This window comes from Lissotriton helveticus, chromosome 1_1 (genome assembly GCF_964261635.1).
Source record: "Lissotriton helveticus chromosome 1_1, aLisHel1.1, whole genome shotgun sequence".
Taxonomy (NCBI): domain Eukaryota; kingdom Metazoa; phylum Chordata; class Amphibia; order Caudata; family Salamandridae; genus Lissotriton; species Lissotriton helveticus.
This window is the reverse complement of record NC_136057.1, coordinates 1,449,768,501-1,449,791,310: the sequence shown is the minus strand read 5'-3', so window position 1 is coordinate 1,449,791,310 and position 22,810 is coordinate 1,449,768,501.

Here is a 22,810-nt window from a genome sequence, read left to right as displayed (position 1 = left end):
TGGATTTTCTTTCAGCTTTACACTTGTGCTCTCCATTAACAAATCACCACTGAGTATAAGCCAGAATTTTTTTTTTTTTTAAATTAATGTTTTTATTAAACTGTATACAGCATACAAATATAGTAGCATATTGCGTAGTTAATCAAAACATCCAAGGGACGCTGTTATACATGGTAGCGGTGATCACGCAAATGTTACAAATCATAAAGCCATCACACGTTAGATATAGAGAAGAAAAAACATGTTCACTATGTAGGTGTCTCGGGGGACTCACATCGTTCCACAGATCGCAGGTATTGCAACAGCGGTTCCCAAATGTCACGGGGTCGAGAAGCAGGAGGGAGGTCCACCGCATATAGCACTGAATTATCACGGTAATAGACTAGGTCTTTAATCCAAAGGGAACTTTGGGGCTTTGCAATACTTTCCCACGACATTGCCACACGGCATTTTGCAATTAGTAAAGCCACTTTCACACCTTTTAAAAATGGCATTAGGCCCAGCAAACATACATGTGGAGTGCATTGCAGAGACGCATTGATCATAGTAGATAGTTTACATATCACATCTGTCCAAAATGTGGCAACCCTTTGGCATGTCGAGGCCATATGCCACAATTCGGCTCCCGCAGTTCTGCATCGTTTGCACATGTCAGTGTCTCGTAGCCCATACTTAAATAGTTTCTGGGGAGTGTGGTAAACCTGGTGGATATATCTGAAATGAATTATTCAGAGGTTCCCGTTGGAAGTAATGGTGCCCGTCAGTTGACAGCAATACTCCCAATCTGACTGTGTGAGCGGTGGGGTTAAGTGTGCATTCCATCTCTCTAAACTCCTGTTGGGAAGTTTTAGTTTTTCTGCTCAGGCAGCTTGATATAGTTTAGTGATGAGCTTGTATCTTGTGGGGCTGAGGAGCAACGTCTGTAATGTTGGAGGTTCTGCAGGGAATGTGGGATATTGGGCTTTCAGTGCATTTTTAAGTCTATGAAAGAGAAATGTAAATAGGGGTGTTTTGTTCCATATATAACTAATATCAGCATCCGACACAAAGATACCATCCACGTATAAATCCCGCATATGGGTGATCCCAGCTAGTTTCAGAGTGTGTATAGCCCCCTTATCGTGTGTGACCGACAGGGCCAAATGATAGGCAAGCGGCAATAGAGGAGAGAATAGTGGGAGCCTCCCGTCCAAGCGCCCAGAGCCTGCCAGGCCGACACGGTATTGTCGACCGTATTAATTTCAGTATGGGGTGTAGGCCTGTGATTGTGAGATAGAATGGAACTCAGTGGTATAGGATGGGCATCACCATCTTCGACTGCGATGTGCGGTATGAAGTCATGAGTACATTGAATCCACTTTCTTTGTAACCTAGGGTAAGTGTTTCCCAATTGACATGGGCTTGTTTGCCCCCCTAAATCAGCCGGAGGAGCAAAGAGCGCAGAGTTCTGAGTTTTGAAATAGTGTTGAGTGAGTGTGATTGGTATGTTGCAAAATAAATATAAAAATGTAGGTAGTACAAGAGTATGAGCCAGAATTGTCTGATGTTTGTGTTTCATCACTATTGAACTGTTAATACATTCGGAAGATGGTTCCAGGCACTTCCACCTTCTACACGGTTATTTCTGATAAATGCATTAAGTGCTGAACACTTCCTTTACATATGGTTGTGGCTGACAATCCTCTGGCATGGAAATCCTCACTGGTGACAAGCAGCGCTCTACAAATCTACTGATTGATTGATAGATTGGCATGCCTTTTCTTCCGCTGCTCTAAAGGCATCATGGAGAGGAGGTAAAGGATTATCATTGTAAGTCTTCATCCTGAGTGTACATGGAGGCCTCCCTCTATTGCAGTGTTATGTGGTAGGACGCAACGTGCTATTATCTCACAGGACGTTTCTGGTGAACACTGTAGCGTCCCCCACTTAAGTGGATCCGGGGAAATCTGCCTTACAGTCGGCCAAAGTGATGCTCCACCACTGACATTGTCTGTGGACCAGATGTACGACCATTTGGAATTGCGACTCGCAAATTGCGAAAAATAGCGAGAGGCAATTTGCGAGTTGCGATTCCAATTGTACAACAGTGTCAGAGACACTGTTAGTGATGCCCAATGGGGTCGCAAAATGCGAGGCTCATCAAAATTCATGAGGCACTCGCATTTTGCAGCCCCATTGAGAATGGCTGGCCATCCCAAGGATGGTGGCCTGCTGGGCTCAGGACACCACTATGTCTGGGAGTGCTTTTAAATACAGCACTTTTTTTTTTAAATGCAGCACGTTTTCCTTAAAGGAAAATGGGCTTCATTTAAAAAAAAAAAAAAAAAAATTGTTTCATTTTTTTAAGGGCAGGCAGTCGACCCTGGGACCACTGCGTGTCCTTAATCAAATATTTTTGCATGCATTTGCAAAGGGGAAGGGGTCCCATGTCTGGGAGTACTTTTAAATAAAGCAGTTTAAAAAAAAAAAATGCAGCCCGTTTTCCTTAAAGGAAAACGGGCTGCCTTTAAAAAAAAAGAAAAATGTTTTGGTTTCATTTTTTTAAGGGGAGGCAGTCGTCCCTGGGACCACTGCCTGGCCTTAAAAAATATTTTCGCATACATTTGCAAAGGGGAAGGGGTCCCATGAGGACCCATTCCCATTTGCGACTGCATTACCACCTACTTGAGGTAGGTGGTAAATTGCGACTGTTTTGCGACCGAAATTGCGGTCGCAAAACAGTCATACATAGGGCTCAGAGTCGCAATTAGTAAGGGACACCCCTTCCTAATTGCAAGTCGCAATTGCTATTTAGCGAGTCAAGCAAATAAATTGTGACTCACTAATTAGCGTTTGTACATGGCCCTGTAGGGTTTTCGCATGCGCAAACGGGGTCGCAGACCCATTTGTGCCTGCAAAAATGGGTCGTACAACTGGTCCTATGTGCCTAGTTGCAGTGGTGTAACTTTAGCCCCTAAAGTGCTGGGGGTGGGAGGGTGGCTCCCGAGCTCCAGGTGGCCCCTTCCTGCACTCTGGCCTGAGGTTGACTGGGTCCGGGGGCCACCTCATATTTCGGTACATCACTATTTTACCTCCTCTCCCTCGCTGAATGCCGATGCATGTAAGGGGGCAGGATCCAGGGCATTAAAGGGATACATGACTAGGTACTTTCCCTTAAAAGCCACTCAAATCCAGTTGGTCTTCTGGCAAGATAGTTATATACACTGCACTGTGTCTAAATATGCACTAATCATGGACATTGCAGGGTTGCATGCAGAAAATCTATAATCATGCAAATATGCATTTTGAAAGAGTGTTGCGTTATAAGCGTCCTTTCATAGTTTGAAGCTAATTACCACCTGGTCCCAATAGGTTTTCATTACACATTTGCTTCTTTTGGCGGTTTGCACGTTGTTGTTAATTAACATTTGCGATTCACGTTTCGAGGTTTGCTAATTCTACCATAGTTTACATTTCATCCAGCTTTGTCTGCTAAAACAGCACATCCTTCAATTTATACCATGGTACATCAAACACTGGAAATGTTTTGTTCGCAAAGCAATTTTTAAATGGTTTGCAAATCACAAAATGTTAGTTCACCGTGCCCCCGTTATCAGGAGAAAGGGAGTCGCTTTAAAGGTGACTTAGGGCCATATGTATCATGCAAATTCGCATTCGCAAAGGCCGAAATTCGCAGAATTTCTGCCTTTGCGAATGCGAATTTGCTAAATGGAATGTATGAAGCAAAACTGGTGCAAAATAAGGAATCGCAAAGTTTGCGATTCCTTATTTTGCAATTGCATTTAAGAAATCACAACTTTTGTGATTCCTTAAATGCAATGTATGTAGCAAAAAAAATTTGCAAAATGCCCTTAAGGAATCGCAAATTAGCGAATTCGTTGAAACATGCACATTTTTGCATTTTTCAAAGTGCCATGTGACGCACATACATGCCCTTGGGGCATGTATGTGCGCCACATGTGCACCCATGCATATTTCAGGGGTGCAACAGGGTGTCCTTTGGACACCCCTGCAGCCTTGAAATTATTCTCAATTTGCGAATAGCAAATTGCGAATCGCAAATTGAGAATAACTTCCCCTTCATTGCTATGGGCCTCCTGGCCCATAGAAATGAATGGGAAAGTATTCCTTAATTGCGATTCGCAATTTGCTAATCGTGATTAAGGAATTCTAAGGAATCGCAAAAAAATGCGATTTTGTACATACATACTCATTTGCGATTCTCAAATAGCGATTTCTTAAAAATCGCTATTTGAGAATCGCAAATGGGTATCTTGATACATATGGCCCTTAATTCTATATCCGGGTCCCTCCTATTCCTAAACGATGGGCATAGTCGACAGCAAGAAAGAAATGACTAGAAAGGCAGCATCCGGCCTGCACTATTTTAAACTAACACGTTTCTCAAACCCTTCTGGTCACAATGTACATTGCCGCAGAGGAGTCATCGGTGGGGGAGTCATTGCAGAGGAAGCTGGGGAAGCCCCACATACATTCCACGCAGGGCCGGCACTTGGCATGGGCAGCGTGGGCAGCTGCCCAGGGCCTCGCACTCAGCCAACCAGCATGGGACCACGCGCTGGTGATGTGTCCTGTTGTTTCCCTGGCGATCAATTTCAAAGAAAGGTGTCGCCTTGCAATTAAAGCCGTTCGGAGGGGCCCCCTCCCCGGGCCTCTCAGGGATGGTGTCTGGAGGCATAGGGGAGGGAGAAGCTCCCTTCAATTGCAAGGAGACCCACTCACAGACACTGTGGGAGGCTCATTATCCAGCATTTTTTGCGCCCCCACAGTTTAAACTTTTAGCCCTCAAGCAATTCTCACACCTATCAACTGAAGGTGAGAGAAATGCTTGCGGGCTGAAAGTTAAAACTGTGGGGGGGGGGGGCGCCAAAATGCTGGACAATGGGCCTCCCACAGTGTCTGTGAATGGTCTCCTTGCAAGGGGCCACTTATCTACATTAGAGGAGCCTCGAACATTCCATTTTAGCCCAGGGCCTCGAAAATCCTAGAACCAGCCCTGATTCCACGGCTTGTTCTCTGACAGCAAGACAGCATCATCTGATATCAGGATGGAGGCAAACAAGCTGGCAAGGCAGCTACCTGGATCCTCTGGTGTTTGCCTGAGCCTCTCTGGACCTGACCTGTTCTCAGGATAGTTATCCCAGTGGTCAGAGTCATTTGGCCAGCTTCCATTGGAGCAATCCTTTCAGACAGAGGAGATTTCTGTACCAATGGAGTCAAGTGGACTCTGGGTCCTGGAGGGGCTCTGAAGGAGCTCCTAGCACGAGTGATCTACGAGCCCAGCTGCCACCAGGGCTTCAGGTTGGGCGAGTCCTTCCGGGTCTCAGGCCAGCAGTAATTGAAAGCTGACATTACAGGGAAACTTGACTGGGGAACACGCCAATTGATTTCTCTACAGAAATATCTCAAACATTACAGTAAAAACCATTAAGATAATCAATATCTGTGAGGTAATTCCTGTTTACACTTCATGGTTCTCGCAGTGCATGTCAGTGGGTCACAAAGGTGTTCCGAATACATGCTCATCCAAAACCTTGGCCCCTCTGCAGGGCATGCAGAACAGTGGTACATGTGCCACTTATGTCATATGTGCGGAAGTGGGTGAAGGAGGAACAAAGTTGTTGAACTATTGACAGTGCGAAAGAAAAAGAAAACGCAGTGCTTACAGGCGAAGAGTGTGCGGGGTGGTGAAGTGAAGAGGATGCAAGAAAGCACATGGTGGAGGAGAGTGTGAAAGGAGCGTGCAAAATAGGAAACATAAGGGGTGAGATATGCAGGAGGATTTCAGTTAGTTGTGGCGAGAAAAAGGATGTTAATGTCTCTCAGAGAGACTACCGTGTACAGGAAAGTAATGTGGTAGGGAGAACAGGAGTGATTGCAACACTCTGAAGAGACCACTGCCCTTCCACAGAGCTTAGTGCTGTTTAATTCATAATCTCATATTTTCAGAATTGAATCCTTTTTGATTTTAGTTTTTCACAACAACTAATGCTAACAAGAATTGGGAAAACCAATAGGTTAAGCTTGCTTTAGGTGCATGTTTTTACGTTGTGTGTATTTGTAAAGCGCACCATCACCCACAATGGTATCTTGGCACTGAGCAGTGGTGTGTGCCCAGCTCTGCCTATGCTAGGTAGATTGATTGAAAAGCCAGGTCTGCAGCTTCCTGAGGAACTCAAGAATAGAGGACGAGGCTTTTATGTGGAATAGAAGGCTGTTCCACACTTTAGGAGTGATGTTAGAGAATGCTGGTGGTATAGTGCATTGAATGTGTGAGTGAGGAGTTTGATTGGAGCCTGGCTGTGGATCGGGAGCCAGAGGAGCTCCTTGAGGTGAGGAGGAGTCTGGATGCCAAGTTCTGGATGGTTTAAAGTCTTCTAGTGAAATATTTAGTGATCCCATAGACCAACTTGGTGGTGACTAGAGCATAAGTAACAGTTTTTCTGTCAGCGCCGAGGTGGAGGTGGAAACACAAGGACCCTCCAGAGGTACCCCACTGGTTAAAATCCGTAGAGGTCTGGGCACAGGCGGAGAGCACTATTCTTCATAGGGAAGAAACAGCTGGGTTGTGTAAGTATCCTATCGCACAGGCCTGTGGTGATATCCTTAAAGCTCTTACAAACTTCAATGCTATATTGCATACACCCCTCCCCCGCAACAAGCCGGGGATGATGCCAAGCATGTCGCCTGGGTGAAACAGACACACTGTACTCACAAGGCACCTCGGCCATAGCTGTTGGGTTAGGGAATGACCCCGCATTCCATCATGACATTACATAGACACGACTTCAGACACAAGATGCCCTGATGTCCATGCGACTGTACACAGTACAGGAAAAGCACCTCACATCCACTAGAAAAAAAACAAGTCTAGGCACGACTTAACTTGAACGGCATCTAATATACTAGATACATATTCCTTTAAGTATTTGATATCTCATTTTCTTTTGATTTTCTTTTGTATTCATTAGTTGTGGTTAAAATATTAAAAATGAAGATGTCTTGCAATCAGTTCTGGCATTCACTTTTTATTGCCCACGCAACATTGGGTGCCTGCTCGTGCCAAGCTACCAAGGGGTGAGCAGGGGTTACTTTAGGAGTGTAACTCCCTTATCCTGACTATGAAGAAGGGTCCCTACTTGGACAAAGGTGCAAGCCCTTGCAACTAGAGACCCCTACTTCTAACAATATCCTATTGCCCTCACACACAGCACATGCATGCATGCATTGGCAGTTCCCCAGTCAGGAAACACAGAAGGTAAATGTGTCAGTTTGTTGCAAGCTGCTTGCAGCACTTCGCACGTGTGTTAAAATCTAAGGGGCATATTAAAACAAAATGTCTGAGAGCGGTGCTACTCCAAATTTGGCAACACCTGCTGACGAAGTCACTGAGCCGCTTCTCTCTCCGTGACCTGTGGGCACTGCACTCTGCACCACCTCACTTTATGCCGAAGCCTGGGCACCGCAGAGAGCCCCGCCGCAACGCCGCACCATGACCCTGGTCTCACCGACAATGCATGCTGATGCCGCCACCGAGCCGTTGCTCGCACCGCAACCTGTTCTTATTAGCGCATACCTTTCTCATAAGGTATGGGCCTTCTCCCACTAGTCTGAAGCCGGACCCGCCTGCAGTGGCCTTGGACTCTGTAACTTTGTAAGATATGAGTACGGAGATTGTTTTTTTTTCATCCTTTTCTCTCTCGTTTGTATTGCTTCGCAGCACCTGCCTAGAAAATTCCACTATGAATGTGTTCTAGCCCAGTTACGAAATTTACTAAATGTATCTCTGTGCTTGTGGACTTTTGTCTGTCTGCAGCACTCCTAGTGATTGGGCAGACAACGGTCCGCTCCGAGTGTACTTTGAACTTTGAATAAACAATTACTGGTTTGTATTCTCTACTGACTGACTGACTCTTCATTTGGTACGGAAGGCTGAGAGGTGGTCGTGAGTGACCCGGGTGACCCTAATCGGGCTACTTCCTTCGGAGATGCTGCTCAGGACAAGGTGCAGGGTGGCCTTCACTCTATTGCATTCCACAGTGAATTAAATATTCCAGCAGTATATCAGAGATACTGTCTCTGCTAATGGCTTAGATCCACTCGTGTGGTACTGGCCAGACACAAACCCTTCTTTCAGTGGACTAAAGTTTTCAGATTTTAAATCTAGGGATACTTTCCATAAAAGCCATTAATCACAGCTCACTTCTCTGCCTCATCGACACAGTCCAAGAGATGGTGTTTGAGGTGAAAGACCAATACCACCACCTGGGCTTCAACCTAGTACATAGAATCTATATCAGTTGCCAGAGACCCCAGCATCCTCAGCTCACCCTCATCAGAATATGTATGGCTGTGTAGTAGAAGTGAGAGGACAATCTTCCTCCTCTACCTTCACTCAGATTATGCAGGACCCGTGCATGCTCTTGGTGGTTTGCCACGGCTATGGCAAGCTTATGCCCAACCTCTTCCTCAGTTACCATCTCCAGAATGTTTGCTGGAGGTATGCATGCTTTTTGCTTTCGCATCCTTAGACTGTGTTCCACCTCTTGAATGTGGGCTATGATACTGATCACCCATATTCCGAGTGAAAGGGAAAGAGTCTGTTTCCACATTGTTCTGATTCCATACTGTCTCAATTAGTTCCTAACACTTCAGAAATTCAAGATGCTGAGCGTGACCTGATCTGGCTCCCTTTGGTAACATATCTCTCCTCCTTTGCTCCAGTGCATGCATCTCCAGATCCTGGTATAGTTGAGGTACGCAAACCGCCATGATTTTCCTATCTCCTTATTGCCTTTATTGCTATGATTTTACGTTTTACTATATTATATTGTACCTTTCATTCTTATCCACAGGTTATGTTCACGAAATCTTCATGCTTATTATACTTGCCTTTTATGAGAGTTTATATTGAATTGCTTATTCCTTTTCTGTGATTATCATAATGACTGTATCTCTTCCCCGTCCCCGCTTCCCCCTTCTTTATTTCTTCAATAAACTCAAACTTAAAAAGAAATTCAAGATGCTTACCTTGGCGTGAAATTCTCCATCTTGGAGGTTGGCGTTTTCAGTTCTAATTACAGCCCTCTAGTCAGAAGGCTGCTCCAAGCATGTTCACCAACGGCTGGCCTGTGGCAACCTTCTTGTGGCTGTAGAGGCCCATTGCTACCCTTACTAGTATGAGAGCTAGCTGCATTCAGTTTGCCCTGGTCCCCCTAATTCCTTTCAATTGGTGATTGCCTGTGGTCTTTCCGAAATCCACTCTTGTACAAAGCAGCACATCCCATTTATAGGCACCCTCCTGGGCACAAAATACAGACCGCTCTCTGTCCTCCTATGCGCCCTGAGAGAGTAGGACCTAGTGGGCTCTTCTTCCATCACAGCTCAGCGGTAACCTTGTCGTTGTATGGGCTTCATGCATGGCGGAGGTGCCGCAGGCGTACTTGCATCTGTGCTCCACATAGCAGAGCACTGGATAAAGCCACTGAACAGTCAACCCAAGCTGTCCTGAATTGTGCTTCTCTGGTACCATTCCTGAGGGGGCTGGCTCATATTTTCTACATGCTAATAGTATGTCCCTTTTGCCTGCCATTTATGACGTTCTCAGCCACAACAGGCTCATGCAAGTTTGAAAAGAGGACTCACTGCAAGGAGGTTTATGGGGCAGCTTGATTCATCCTGCCAGATAGACACATCTGAAGACAGTCTTCTAGACCTTCCTATCGCGGTTACTTCATCTTCAAAGCCTGTACCACACACAGACATCCAGTACTGCAGACATCTAGCAACTGTGCTGAAACCACAGGTGTGCCTTTTGGATGAGCAAGAGGGAAACCTCAGTGGTCTTTCTCCAGATTCCATTGTTTCTAGACATTCATCTTTTTGTTTTTATCAGTGTGTCGCCCTCATCAGGGCAAAGATGTCCAGAAAGATGTCCCATAGCTTTCTGTGCTATTGACTGAATTCTAGCATGTGCTTACTGATGAGGACCATAAAAGCAAAAACATGCCTTTAGTTGCTTGTGTTAATATGTAGACGGGATCTGCCATATCAGTTCTGGGTGGGATGTGCCTTAAGGGAGGGAGTGTACTAGCACGAATTGTATGGTTGGCCCTGCTAGTAGTAGCAAAGTGAGCCACAAACAATAAACTGGTATTAGGTCTAGAGTAGTTTTGCGTGGCAATTCCATCCATTGCTATTTTGTTTTTTTGGCTAACCTTTCAAGCCCATGTTCAGACATATTATACATCCTTTAGGAGATAGTTATTCCGCTTCCTCTGAGCTTGCATAAGTAAGATTTGGGATTGTTTTGCCTGCCATTAACGCAATCAAATGGTACCTGAATGGCCTGTTGCCTTTATTATATCTGGTCAGTAGGTTAACCATTTGACCTGCTGTCCTCATGCACCGAGACTGCTCTCTTGGAAGACAGCTTTCCAGTTTGCCATCACTGCTGTGGAACACGTTAGAGAGAGACACCGAAACCATGCGCCCCTAGAATAGTGCAATTTATTGCTTTCCGACTAAGGCACTTGTTCAAACTCATCGATCATTTGTTAAATTTAAATAAAATCCAAAACAACCTTGAAAAAATGATCTACTATTCCTAATCTCATGTTTCACAAGCTGGGGGTTTCTGCTTAGTATTAATGTAACGCATGTTCTTCATTTTTATTTGAAAATGATCAAAGAACTAGAAACCACTGATCATCTGTTTGAAACAGAGGGTGTTATTAATCCCAAGAAAAGCGGTCCCCAGCACCATCTGGATGTAATAAAGGCGGAGAATCATCTTCTGCCAATGGAATGAACAAAAGGTCCTTAGCTGAGGGGGTTGACTGGGGCGAAGAGGCAACATTAATAATCCATTTCCATGAAATGACATTGTTACTGGACGTCATATGAACCCCCAAAGCTGAAGCTGCTTAAGAGTACTTTCTACTAGATGCTGAAGCTCTAGACGTCAATATGGATCTTGATAGGGAATTACATATTGCGGTTGACTGAAACGTAAGGGAGAGCACTGACATCAAGAGTCTTAATATCACATTTCTGAAAGTGAAGCGCCTGAACGTTGGCCAGGAACAAGAGTGATAGTGACAGAAGGGATGGCCAGGCCGGTCCTGAGAGTATTGAATATTTGATTACAAAAATATCATAGCCAGCTATTGACGACAAAAATATTGTGAGGATATCAGTTTACTATACTTAACTCCACTCATGTGCATATATTTTCAATGAACGTAGATGTGGAGCTAAGAATAGTACATCTACACGTGCCTATATATATAGATCTATATACTTACCTTCAAAACATTTTGGCAGTCCATATTTGGGGCAGAATATTTTTGTACTCTATATTCTGACATATAACCCATTCTGGAGCTGATGGACTGTAAATGCACTGACTTTAATTCCCATTATTTTGCTCTTTGGGACACTATCTCACTGTCATTCAGCCTCCTTTGAGGCACTGCGAGACAAGTTCAGCAGCGGTTCCTCTATGGGAGTAAAAGAGCACCCCCCCCACACTGCTGGGCAGAAACGGTCAAAAATAAAATGGTAATAAAATTATTTTATTACCATTTTATTTTTCATGCTTTCTGCTAGCAAATGGAGTATGAAGGCAGGGCGAGGCCAGTGCGACTCTGCTGCCAATGATTGGCAGCAGTGTGAAGTTGCCCCTTAAGGTTGAAGTGCGCCTTTTGGTTTGTCTGGCTTCTTTGCTACGGCTAAACAAACATGCACAATTTGAAATGTCTCCAACCCCTGAGATTGACAGGAACCATAACAGAGATGCTGTGGAATATCGTTCGAGGCTGGGGAATCTTGAGACCTGCCCCTGAAGCGGCTGTGGGAATGTATGCCCTCTCCATCAAGAAATTCTTATCAAGAAGTTTTTGAGGTGGACATTGCACAGTCCTGTGCAGATTCCAGATTGAGGAACATTGACACAAACTGTTGCCCAGGCGGCAGCAACGACCTCCTACTCCTTAACAAGCCATGAAATTGATTATGTTACTTGCAGACTGCTTGCTCGTGTATCCAATCCCACAAAATGGTGAAAGACAATCTGCCCCATTGCCTCAAAAGACACGCCTCAAAAGTTCATCTAAAACCCTCACAGTGGAAGAGTAACACCTATGTATGAGGCTTACACAAGTGCCTTAGCAAACTCTCACACTGTGGCTATCTTGCTTGCCATTGAAAACACTTCACAGGTGCTTGAGACACACATCAGGGAGGTTGGCGAAGATATGATTCTGCTCAGGCAAGACTTAAGCAATACTGTATACTGGGTCACGGTGGTGGAGGGCCATATCTCCGAACTTGAAGCCACAGTCTGAGATCGCCTTGAAATCGTCTGCTAAAACTCTCCTAGAGAGAGTAGAAGATGAAGAAGCTCAATCATGCTGAAGCAATGTGATACTGGTAGGTTTTCCCGAGGGAATGGAGAGGGCAAGATTGGACCACTTCTAGGCTGAATGGCTTTGAACATGGTCCTTGCACCTGAAATGTCCTCTAGCTTCGTAGTGGAGTGGGCTCATCGAACGCTGATGCAAAGACCCCTGTCTGTAGCCCTCTTGTGTCCACTCTTCTTCAGGATCCTGAATTACAAGGACCTGGATGCTATTCTACAGGCACGCAAATAGGGTCACATTGTCTTCAAAGCCAAAAATATCCTTCTTTTCTCCAATTACACCAAGCTGGTGCAGCAACAGAGGAAATCCTTCGAAGACATACAACACAAAATGCTGGCCATGTTCCTCGACTATTGACTCCTCTACCTGGCAAAACATAAAGTGATATGGCAGTGTAAAGCCAATATTTTCCCCACCCAAGAGGTGGCATGGGCTGGTGTGCAGAACGAATACAATGAAGGACATTCTACCAGCTGAACAAGATGAAACCAAAGAGGCCAGCAGTGCCAAAAGGGTGTCAAAGGAGAAGAGGAAGAGATATAGGGCACGAGGGAGGTCAGATGGCAATGAAAGAACAAAGAGATCAGAGACAAATTCTTTCTTGGCTGAGAGAATATATCTGCAGCGAGCGGCCCCACTAAACCCAGCCAGGGTCAACACATTTTTTTACAATATTTTTATGGAGTTTTATATAGTGCAAACTTGACCCGGTATCGGGTATCAGAGCACTTTACATAGCACCAGTTGCGTTACATGAGGACACACATTAATTTTTGTTAGGCACGGGAGATTATGTGATTTGCCCAGAATCCCAGGATGTTCTGCATCATTGCCAAGACTCGAAACCGGTTCCCCAGAGTCGAGGTCGAACGCCCTAGCGTTAGGCCAACTTCTCTCAATTGATAAATGGGTGTAATGGAAAGGTTGCCTCTGTGTATAGTGCGATTCCTCCCTCTGATATAGAGGCATCGGCCTCTCTACTCTCGTATCCGGGCTGGCACAATGACTTTGTGTAATGGCCAGAGTGAATGATCTGATCCTTGCTACCAGGGATGATTGGTCTAGCTCAGAGGTCTTCAAACTTTTGGATGCCGAGACCCCCTGTCAACATTTTCAAGCGTAAGGACCCCCTCCTGACAAAAATTTCTAAACCTCTAGGTTATGAGGAAGGTGAGGACCAAATAATGCGACAGGCTTGACTAAATTGTGTGAGTAGAAAATGTAAATAATGTTCTGTGATGCTGCGTATTTTGGGGTGGTTCCAGTGGCACATCAGTTGTATAAATAATAATCAATACAACAATCGCTAATCAATAACACATAGAAAGGGTTTTAGGAGGATGTCCAAAAGGGAAGAAGACTCTACACAGTAAGATATTCAATCATCATTTATATTTCATTTTTTTCATAATAAAATGTCAAACCATCATTTGTGTTTCTTTTTTTCAATCAAGAATACATTTATATACATGTAGTGTTTCAAGTACAAAAGTGCAGAAGTGACCCAAAGTGTAATAAAGGAACCAAAAAAAACAGTAAGTTATACACAATTACAAAGTGAAATATGTAAGGTTTCTGAAGGGAATATTATACAGGGAAATGGGAAAACGACCATTCATTAAATTAAAATGACAAGAATAGATGTCACAGTGACTATCAAGAATCCTAGCCACTGTTTGTAAGGTTCATTTTCTGGGGGCGTCTATGGCGTTTCGACCCAATTAGTATAGTGGGTCTCATCAGGACTGGAAGGTGTGGGACTTCTGTGAAATAGGAAGGTGAAAAATATATAAGAACACTACTATTAACTATATAAATTAATATAGTTAATTTAATTTAAGGGGAGGCTAACTGACGAGTTACCTGATTGTATCTATGCACGTGGGCAGACTGATATTGGAGTAGGAAACCACCATGCGTGATGAAAAAGATAAATACACTTACAGTTGACCCAGCCGGGTACTGTTGCGTGATATTCCAGGGAAAGAAATAGAACCAATTAGTTTGTTATTTCTTAGCGCCTAGTCCATGTTATTCATGATTCCCAAATAACTTACCACTGTAGTGGTGTAGTTGCGCAGTCTCGAAAGCTCTAAGTATTGTTTTAAGTCGAGTGAAGACTGGATAATTCACTAGGGCAGTCAAGGCGGTACCTTTGGAAAAGTAATTAAGGGTAAAAATCCTTAAAGTTCTAACATAGACGTTATGTCGCTTTGCCAATATTGGGAAGAGTTCTTCTTACCCGATAATACAGGTCTGCTCCTGTCTATATTTATTCCTTGTTAACGTGTCGCAGTTGACTGCCGAGTTTTGCAGTGAAACGCCTCGTGGTTCCACAATGGCTATACCAGAGCGGGACAATACCTCTGAAAAAATATATGTGGCAATGAGAATTCATTCCAGAATTCATATATCGATATGATATGGCCAATATACTATTATTCAGAACAGTGTCTTACCCTACAGCGTAAAGCACAGTCGCTTGTTCGTTCTTCCTGGATCAGGAATCGATGACGGACAGCGCGCCATTACGTGTGTTTATCTAAACGTGCGTAAGGGCGTATAGAGAGCAGAATGCTCGATCTTCTCGCCTAAGGGGACTGTAAGGACTGTTTGGAGATCCCAGAGTTATAGATGATGTCGCAGCTTCTAATACATCGTATTTCAATAAAGGCGAAGTAACTATGCCTAATCATTATACTCACAAAGATAAATGAAATATTAACAAAAATAACAGGTCATTATGAATATTTCAAGCGCCGAATTCTAGTGGCAATATTTACCAAAAGACATATATCCAATCTGTTAGGTACATTTAAAAACAGTCAATGGTACATCAAATCGATACATTTACAACAGGTCCCATGATCATATGTATGAACACTACTGTACAATCCTTTTATCCATATCGACATGTTTTGCATTAATTAGAATAGCAATGTGTTTAGTCATTAACACCCAGTATATGCAAATAGTCAATTATTTTTAGATGTAAATTCAATGATCTCAATTATAAATTAAGAACATGTATTGTCCGTTCAATGGCAGAAAACAATTTATTGCGGAAGGGTGGAACCATACAGTGTATCTTTAATGTGCAATCTATTTTACATTTTATTAGGGGAGGGAAGCCACATAGTCTCGCCATTCCTCCGCTGAGTTCAGCCCATGATTGATAGAGTTGACCTTATCAATCCAATGGCACTCCCGTCTTTGCAATATTTGAGCAATATTGCCACCTCTCTCTGGTAATTTTGCAACATCAATCACCTGCCATTTAATATCGTATGCCGTGTGTTTTTGATCTATGAAGTGTTGTACCAATGGAGCAGTAACAACAGATCGTCTGATACGACTGCGATGTTGGCTTATTCTGGCTTTAATCGGCTGTTGAGTCTGCCCAAAATAGGGTAGTCCACATGGGCACCAAACACAGTACACAACATTTCGGGTGTTGCAATTTGAGAAGAAGTCCAGTTTATATTCAGATTCACCTTGTCTAAATACAGTTGTATTTTCCGTAAACGGGCATATGACACAATTACTGCATTTATTGTGGCCAACAATGGGCGGGAGACCCCATGTTGCCTCCAAAGTACCTGATTTTTTTGTGAGTTCTGTAGACGATCTCACCAGATGGTCTTATATGCCAACAAAGTATTTCTTTCCAAAATTTACTTTGTTGGCATATAAGAGTCAACATTCGAGAGCACTTAGAGATGGACTTCCTTTCGGGCAATTTTTGCGTATTCGTCGTAATTGTGCCCGAAAGGAAGACTATTTTAAAGAAGCAGAGATATAGAAAAAGAAGTTGTTACTAAGAGGCTATCCAAATAAAATAATCAAAAGGTCGCTCAAACGAGCGTGGTATTGTCCGAGGGAAGAACTACTTTTAACAAAACCAAAAAAAACAGATATCTAAAATTGTATGTGTGACCACCTTTGGGACCCATACCAATAAAATTAGGAAAGCCATTTTCAAACATTGGGAAATTATTAAAAGCATATATCCCTTACTTGAAACTCCTCTCTTTGCATATAAAAGGGCGAAGAATATAAAGGACCATCTAGTGAGATCATCTACAGAACTCACAAAAAAATCAGGTACTTTGGAGGCAACATGGGGTCTCCCGCCCATTGTTGGCCACTATAAATGCAGTAATTGTGTCATATGCCCGTTTACGGAAAATACAACTGTATTTAGACAAGGTGAATCTGAATATAAACTGGACTTCTTCTCAGATTGCAACACCCGAAATGTTGTGTACTGTGTTTGGTGCCCATGTGGACTACCCTATATTGGGCAGACTCAACAGCCGATTAAAGCCAGAATAAGCCAACATCGCAGTTGTATCAGACGATCTGTTGTTACTGCTCCATTGGTACAACACTTCATAGATCAAAAACACATGGCAAACGATATTAAATGGCAGGTGATTGATGTTGCAAAATTACCAGAGAGAGGTGGCAATATTGCTCAAATATTGCAAAGACGGGAGTGCCATTGGATTGATAAGGTCAACTCTATCAATCATGGGCTGAACTCAGCGGAGGAATGGCGAGGCTATGTGGCTTCCCTCCCCTAATAAAATGTAAAATAGATTGCACATTAAAGATACACTGTATGGTTCCACCCTTCCGCAATAAATTGTTTTCTGCCATTGAAGGGACAATACATGTTCTTAATTTATAATTGAGATCATTGAATTTACATCTAAAAATAATTGACTATTTGCATATACTGGGTGTTAATGACTATAGACATTGCTATTCTAATTAATGCAAAACATGTCGATATGGATAAAAGGATTGTACAGTAGTGTTCATACATATGATCATGGGTCCTGGTGTAAATGTATCTATTTGATGTACCATTGACTGTTTTTAAATGTACCTAACAGATTGTATATTTGTCTTTTGGTAAATATTGCCACTAGAATTCGGCGCTTGAAATATTTTATAATGACCTGTTATTTTTGTTAATATTTCATTTATCTTTGTGACTATAATGATTAGGCATAGTTACTTCGCCTTTATGTAAATACGATGTATTAGAAGTTGCGACATCATCTATAACTCTGGGATCTCCAAACAATCCTTACAGTCCCCTTAGGCGAGAAGATCGAGCATTCTGCTCTCTATACGCCCTTACGCATGTTTAGATAAACACATGTAATGGCGCGCTGTCCGTCATCGATTCCCGATCCAGGAAGAACGAACAAGCGACTGTGCTTTACGCTGTAGGGTAAGACGCTGTTCTGAATAATAGTATATTGGCCATATGATATCGATATATGAATTCTGGAATGAATTCTCATTGCCACATATATTTTTTCAAAGGTATCGTCCCCCTCTGGTATAGCCATTGTGCAACCACGAGGCGTTTCACTGCAAAACTCGGCAGTCAACTGCGACACGTAAAGATGGAATAAATTTAGACAGGAGCAGACTTGTATTATCGGGTAAGAAGAACTCTATCCAATATTAGCAAAGCGACATAATGTCTATGTTAGAACTTTAAGGTTTTTTACCCTTAATTACTTTTCCAAAGGTACCGCCTTGACTGCCCTAGTGATAATACTTAGAGCTTTCGAGACTGCGCAACTACACCACTACAGTGGTAAGTTATTTGGGAATCATGAATAAAATGGACTAGGCGCTAAGAAATAACAAACTAATTGGTTCTATTTCTTTCCCTGGAATATCACGCAACAGTACCCGGCTGGGTCAACTGTAAGTGTATTTATCTTTTTCATCACGCATGGTGGTTTCCTACTCCAATATCAGTCTGCCCACGTGCATAGATACAATCAGGTAACTCGTCAGTTAGCCTCCCCTTAAATTAAATTAACTATATTAATTTATATAGTTAATAGTTATGTTCTTATATATTTTTCACCTTCCTATTTCACAGAAGTCCCACACCTTCCAGTCCTGACGAGACCCACTATACTAATTGGGTCGAAACGCCGTCGACGCCCCCAGAAAACGAACCTTACTCCCACGCCAGGGCTAGTCCAAGCACTGGTTGCACACGGTGCAACAGTCTTTCCACCTTCTCCATGAATTACCTCACTACCACTCAGCAACAATACACCTCATCTCTCTATAGCACCTGACTGACAAACATTTCATTTTTTTATATCGCTACTCATATTATACTCACACTCAGTTCTATGATGTGCATGGTACATCTTCTTTGTACCAGGCACTTTAACCTTCTGCACTGTGTGGGTGACAAGAGTGCCCATGTGACTGCACGGTGAGCAATGCAACAGTGTGTGAGTAGGGTAAAAGGAGTGACTGCAGGGTGAGTGGGGTAACCATATGAATTTGGGTTCGGCTGTAAGTGCAGAGTGGGCCGAATTAGTGCATGGTTAGTGATGGCCTTGTTTGAGTGAGCTACAGATTGAGCAGTAAGGGGGGACAGGTGAGTGAAGTGTCACATGAGTGCAGAAGTGTGCTCGTTTGACTGCAGGGTGAGGTACGGAGTGAACAATGCAAGCAAATTTTTAGTGCAGAGTGATCACTGTGAGAGCAGGGTGAGCAGGTGAATGTTGTGAGTGCATGGTGATCAGTGTGAGTGCAGAGTGATCACTGTGAGTACATTATGATCACTGTGAGTGCAGGGTGAGTGGGTGAATGTTGTGAGTGCATGGTGATCAGTGTGAGTACATTGTGATCAGTATGAGTGCATTGTGATCAGTGTGAGTGCATTATGATCACTGTGAGTGCAGGGTGAGCGGGTGAATGGTGTGAGTGCATGGTGATCAGTGTGAGTGAATTGTAATTACGGTAAGTGTAGGGTGAGCGGGTTAATGGTGTGAGTGCATGGTGATCCGTGTGAGTGCACTGTGATCAGTGTGAGTGCATTGTGATCACTGTGAGTGCAGGGTGAGCGGATGAATGGTGTGAGTGCATGGTGATTGGTTTGAGTGCAGGGTGAGCGGGTAAATGATGTGAGTGCATTGTGATCAGTGTGAGTGCATTGTGATCACTGTGAGTGCAGGGTGAGTGGGCGAATGGTGTGAGTGCATGGTGATCAGTGTGAGTGCATGGTGATCAGTGTGAGTGCATGGTGATCAGTGTGAGTGCAGGGTGAGCGGGTGAATAGTGTGAGTGCATGGTGATCAGTGTGAGTGCATTGTGATCGATATGAGTGCATGGTGATCACTATGAGTGCATGGTGATCAGTGCGAGTGCATGGCGATCGCTGTGAGTGCATGGCGGTCAGTGTGAGTGCATTGTGATCGCTATAAGTGCATGGTGATCAGTGTGAGTGCTTTGTGATCTCTGGGAGTGCAGGGTGAACGTGAAAGTGAAGGCGAGAATGAGAAGTGAGTAGTCTGAAAGCAGGGTGCATTCCCAGAAACTTGAAGCGCAGGGTTTCAGATATAAGTTAAACTATTGCTATAATGGCATTAATCAGGGTTTGAAGGTGGAGGAAATAAATAATGTGCTGATCCTGCAACAAACTTCCAGTCTAATGATTAGGGTTACCAGCTTATTATTTTGATGGCCCAGAAATAAGCAGTCACCTACAGCTGTATTTTTTGCAGTTATCTGTGAATACTTAGAACAGCAAATATAAATAGAACACACTTTTAATTGTGTTCTAGGGATGCCTCAATGATCCATGACTAATAATTAAAGAGAATAAAGACAGAAAAGTGACATAACTAATTAATACATACTTTTTTATTTATAACTCAATTTAGTGTCAAGAGCAGGTCTCTGCAGGATCTTTAAAAACATAGCAGGCATGTTTCTTTTGGCAACCCAACTTTATATTTCTTTTCATTAAATGCACTCTCACACTACAGCAGTAAGTGTAAAAATACAAATGTAAGGAATAGGCAGAGTGGGGGCCCAGGGGGTACTGGAACCATAAAAAACTCAGGGGCATATTATCAAGGGATTTATCTCCGCTTTTTTGGCTTTAAAAGCCAAGAAAGCGGAGATAAAATGATCTCCCTATCAGCAACTGGGTGCTAACACGCAAATTCGCATGTTAGCACCCTTTTTCTCTACGCTTCCCCTTGCATCTCTAATGAGATGCAAAAGGGGCGTTCCAGAGAAAAATAATAGGAGACATGTTGTTAAGCGACATTTCTCCTATTATCAAGGATTTCGCTAACCCTGTTAGTGATAAAAAAAAGCAGCGCTAAGCGCGGTTAGCACTGCTTTTTTTTACACCTGGTATTTTCCTGACTTAGCCATGATATCCTATGGAAGGTGGATATCATGGCTAAGTTTGTGAGCCCCTATCACCAAGCTAACGCCAAACTTTGACAGATTATCGTTGGTTTTCCAGCGATAATCTCTCATTTGGCAGTTAGCGCGAGGATTTTTATCACTTATGAGATAAACCTTGCTAATAGCAAGTTATCGCTGCGATAATTTCCGGCGATGCTTAGCGTTAAAAAATTCGTTGCTAAGCATCGTTAGCGATAAATATCGCTCATCGTTGGTAATATGCCCCTAAGCTTTGGTAATCAGTTAACAAAGGCATGTATATATGCTAATGGTCTTTAAAGACCTGTGAAAAACTCGGGCCGGAGATAAGACTCCAGACACTGCCCAGTCGAGGCCCCAGGAGCGCGAGCTGCACTGCAGCAGCCCGGGCTGAAACACAGGATGGGGGAGGAGGGGGGCTGAAGCCCTGGAGGCCAGGGCAGAAGTGACAGTGTGAAGGCGCGACCCCCTTTGCATCACTCCACGGCCCCCCTGGGGGTCGCGCCCCACAGGTTGAAGACCCCTGGACTAGCTGGTGTTGAGGGGATTGGCACTCGCAGGATCATGGGTCGCCGGAGTGAAAGCGGGTTTGATGGTATGAACTTTCCACATGTGGAAGATAACTTCATACCTGCACATGAAGTATGAGTTTGAAACCTTGGCTCCTGGGGTGGAGGGCTATGAAGTATGGAGCCCAATAACCAGCCGAATGTGCTGGCCGGGCCGCCAGTGCTTCAATCAACAGATGCTTTGAGTTTTAAAAATGGAGGGTGAGGGGGAAGGTAATGTCAGAAATGAGTTCTGGGTCTTGCTGTTTAAAGTCAATATGTTTTCATCCTGCTACTGCATACGTGTGTACTCTAGTCAGGCCAGCAGAAGACAGTGGCCACCAACATAGGGAGACTCGAACTTGGGCCTCTATTTATAGTGTTGTGGAATCTAAACGGTCTATTGATCAAAATTAAAAGGTTGCTGTACTCAAGATGGCTAAGCGATATCAAGCTGACATTGTATTAGTGCAGAAAACATATTTAAAGGGCACAATATGCCCGTTCGGACATGGCAGTGCTTCTCCACTGCCCTCCATGTGGGTTTTTCACAGGTGCTCTTAATATTACTTTACAAGTTCTCCCATTCACACAGGCCCACCTAATTAGGGACCGTCAGCGCTTCTACGATGCTGTAAGTTTACAGGGGGCACCTACATCCCCATAGATGCGTATATGCTCCCGCCTTAATAGCCACATTTATCGAATGGTCAGACCAGTTTATCACCCAACTTCCAACAGGGAGGATGATAATCGGGGGTGACTTCAACAGATGACTTGACCCACAGATTGAGAGGGCTTGACAAACAGGTATCCCCACGGTCCCAAAGGCGCTGGCCACTGCATTGACTGACGTCAGGCATCGCCTGCACCCGACTCACAAGGATTATACCTTTTTTTATAACACCCACAAGACATTTTCAAGGCTGTATTCATTCCTTATGCCAGATGCAGACTCAACAGATGTTAAACAGGTGCACATTCTCACCCTGCCCTCTCTGACCACTCAACTGTGGATCTTGTACTGGGAAATTGATGCCACAGTTGGTGACTCAACACTTGATGGATGACAGATCCCAAATTCTGAGATTAAATCTGGGAGGATGGCACATACTTTACGCTCCTTAATTATTCAGTTATCTCCTAGATCACACTATGGGAAGCTTTCAAAGCTTTCGTCCAGAGGAGGATTATGAATCACACTGCAAGTGTTCACCGCCAGAAAAGAGAGGATGAGGCAGCTATGGAGGCGGTCCTTCAACAGCTAATAATCAGGTTCATGGCTCTCCTGAATCACCAAATACTCAGAAATATTGAGCATCACTAAATAAGATTAACATGAATTCTATTAAGTGAGGCGAACATTGTCTGGATCGCATCTCAAAGCCACTTTTATGTTACGATATGTAAAAAAAGATTATAAAGCGCTCAATTGCCCCAAGGGGCATTTTGGCGCTAGCTGAATGATGAGACCAGGTGAGGAATGGAGAACTAACCCTTTTACATTCTGGCAAAAAGCAAGCATATTCCTGCATTAGCTATACCAAAGTACAGACATCAGCCACATCCAGCACCCAGAGGGCC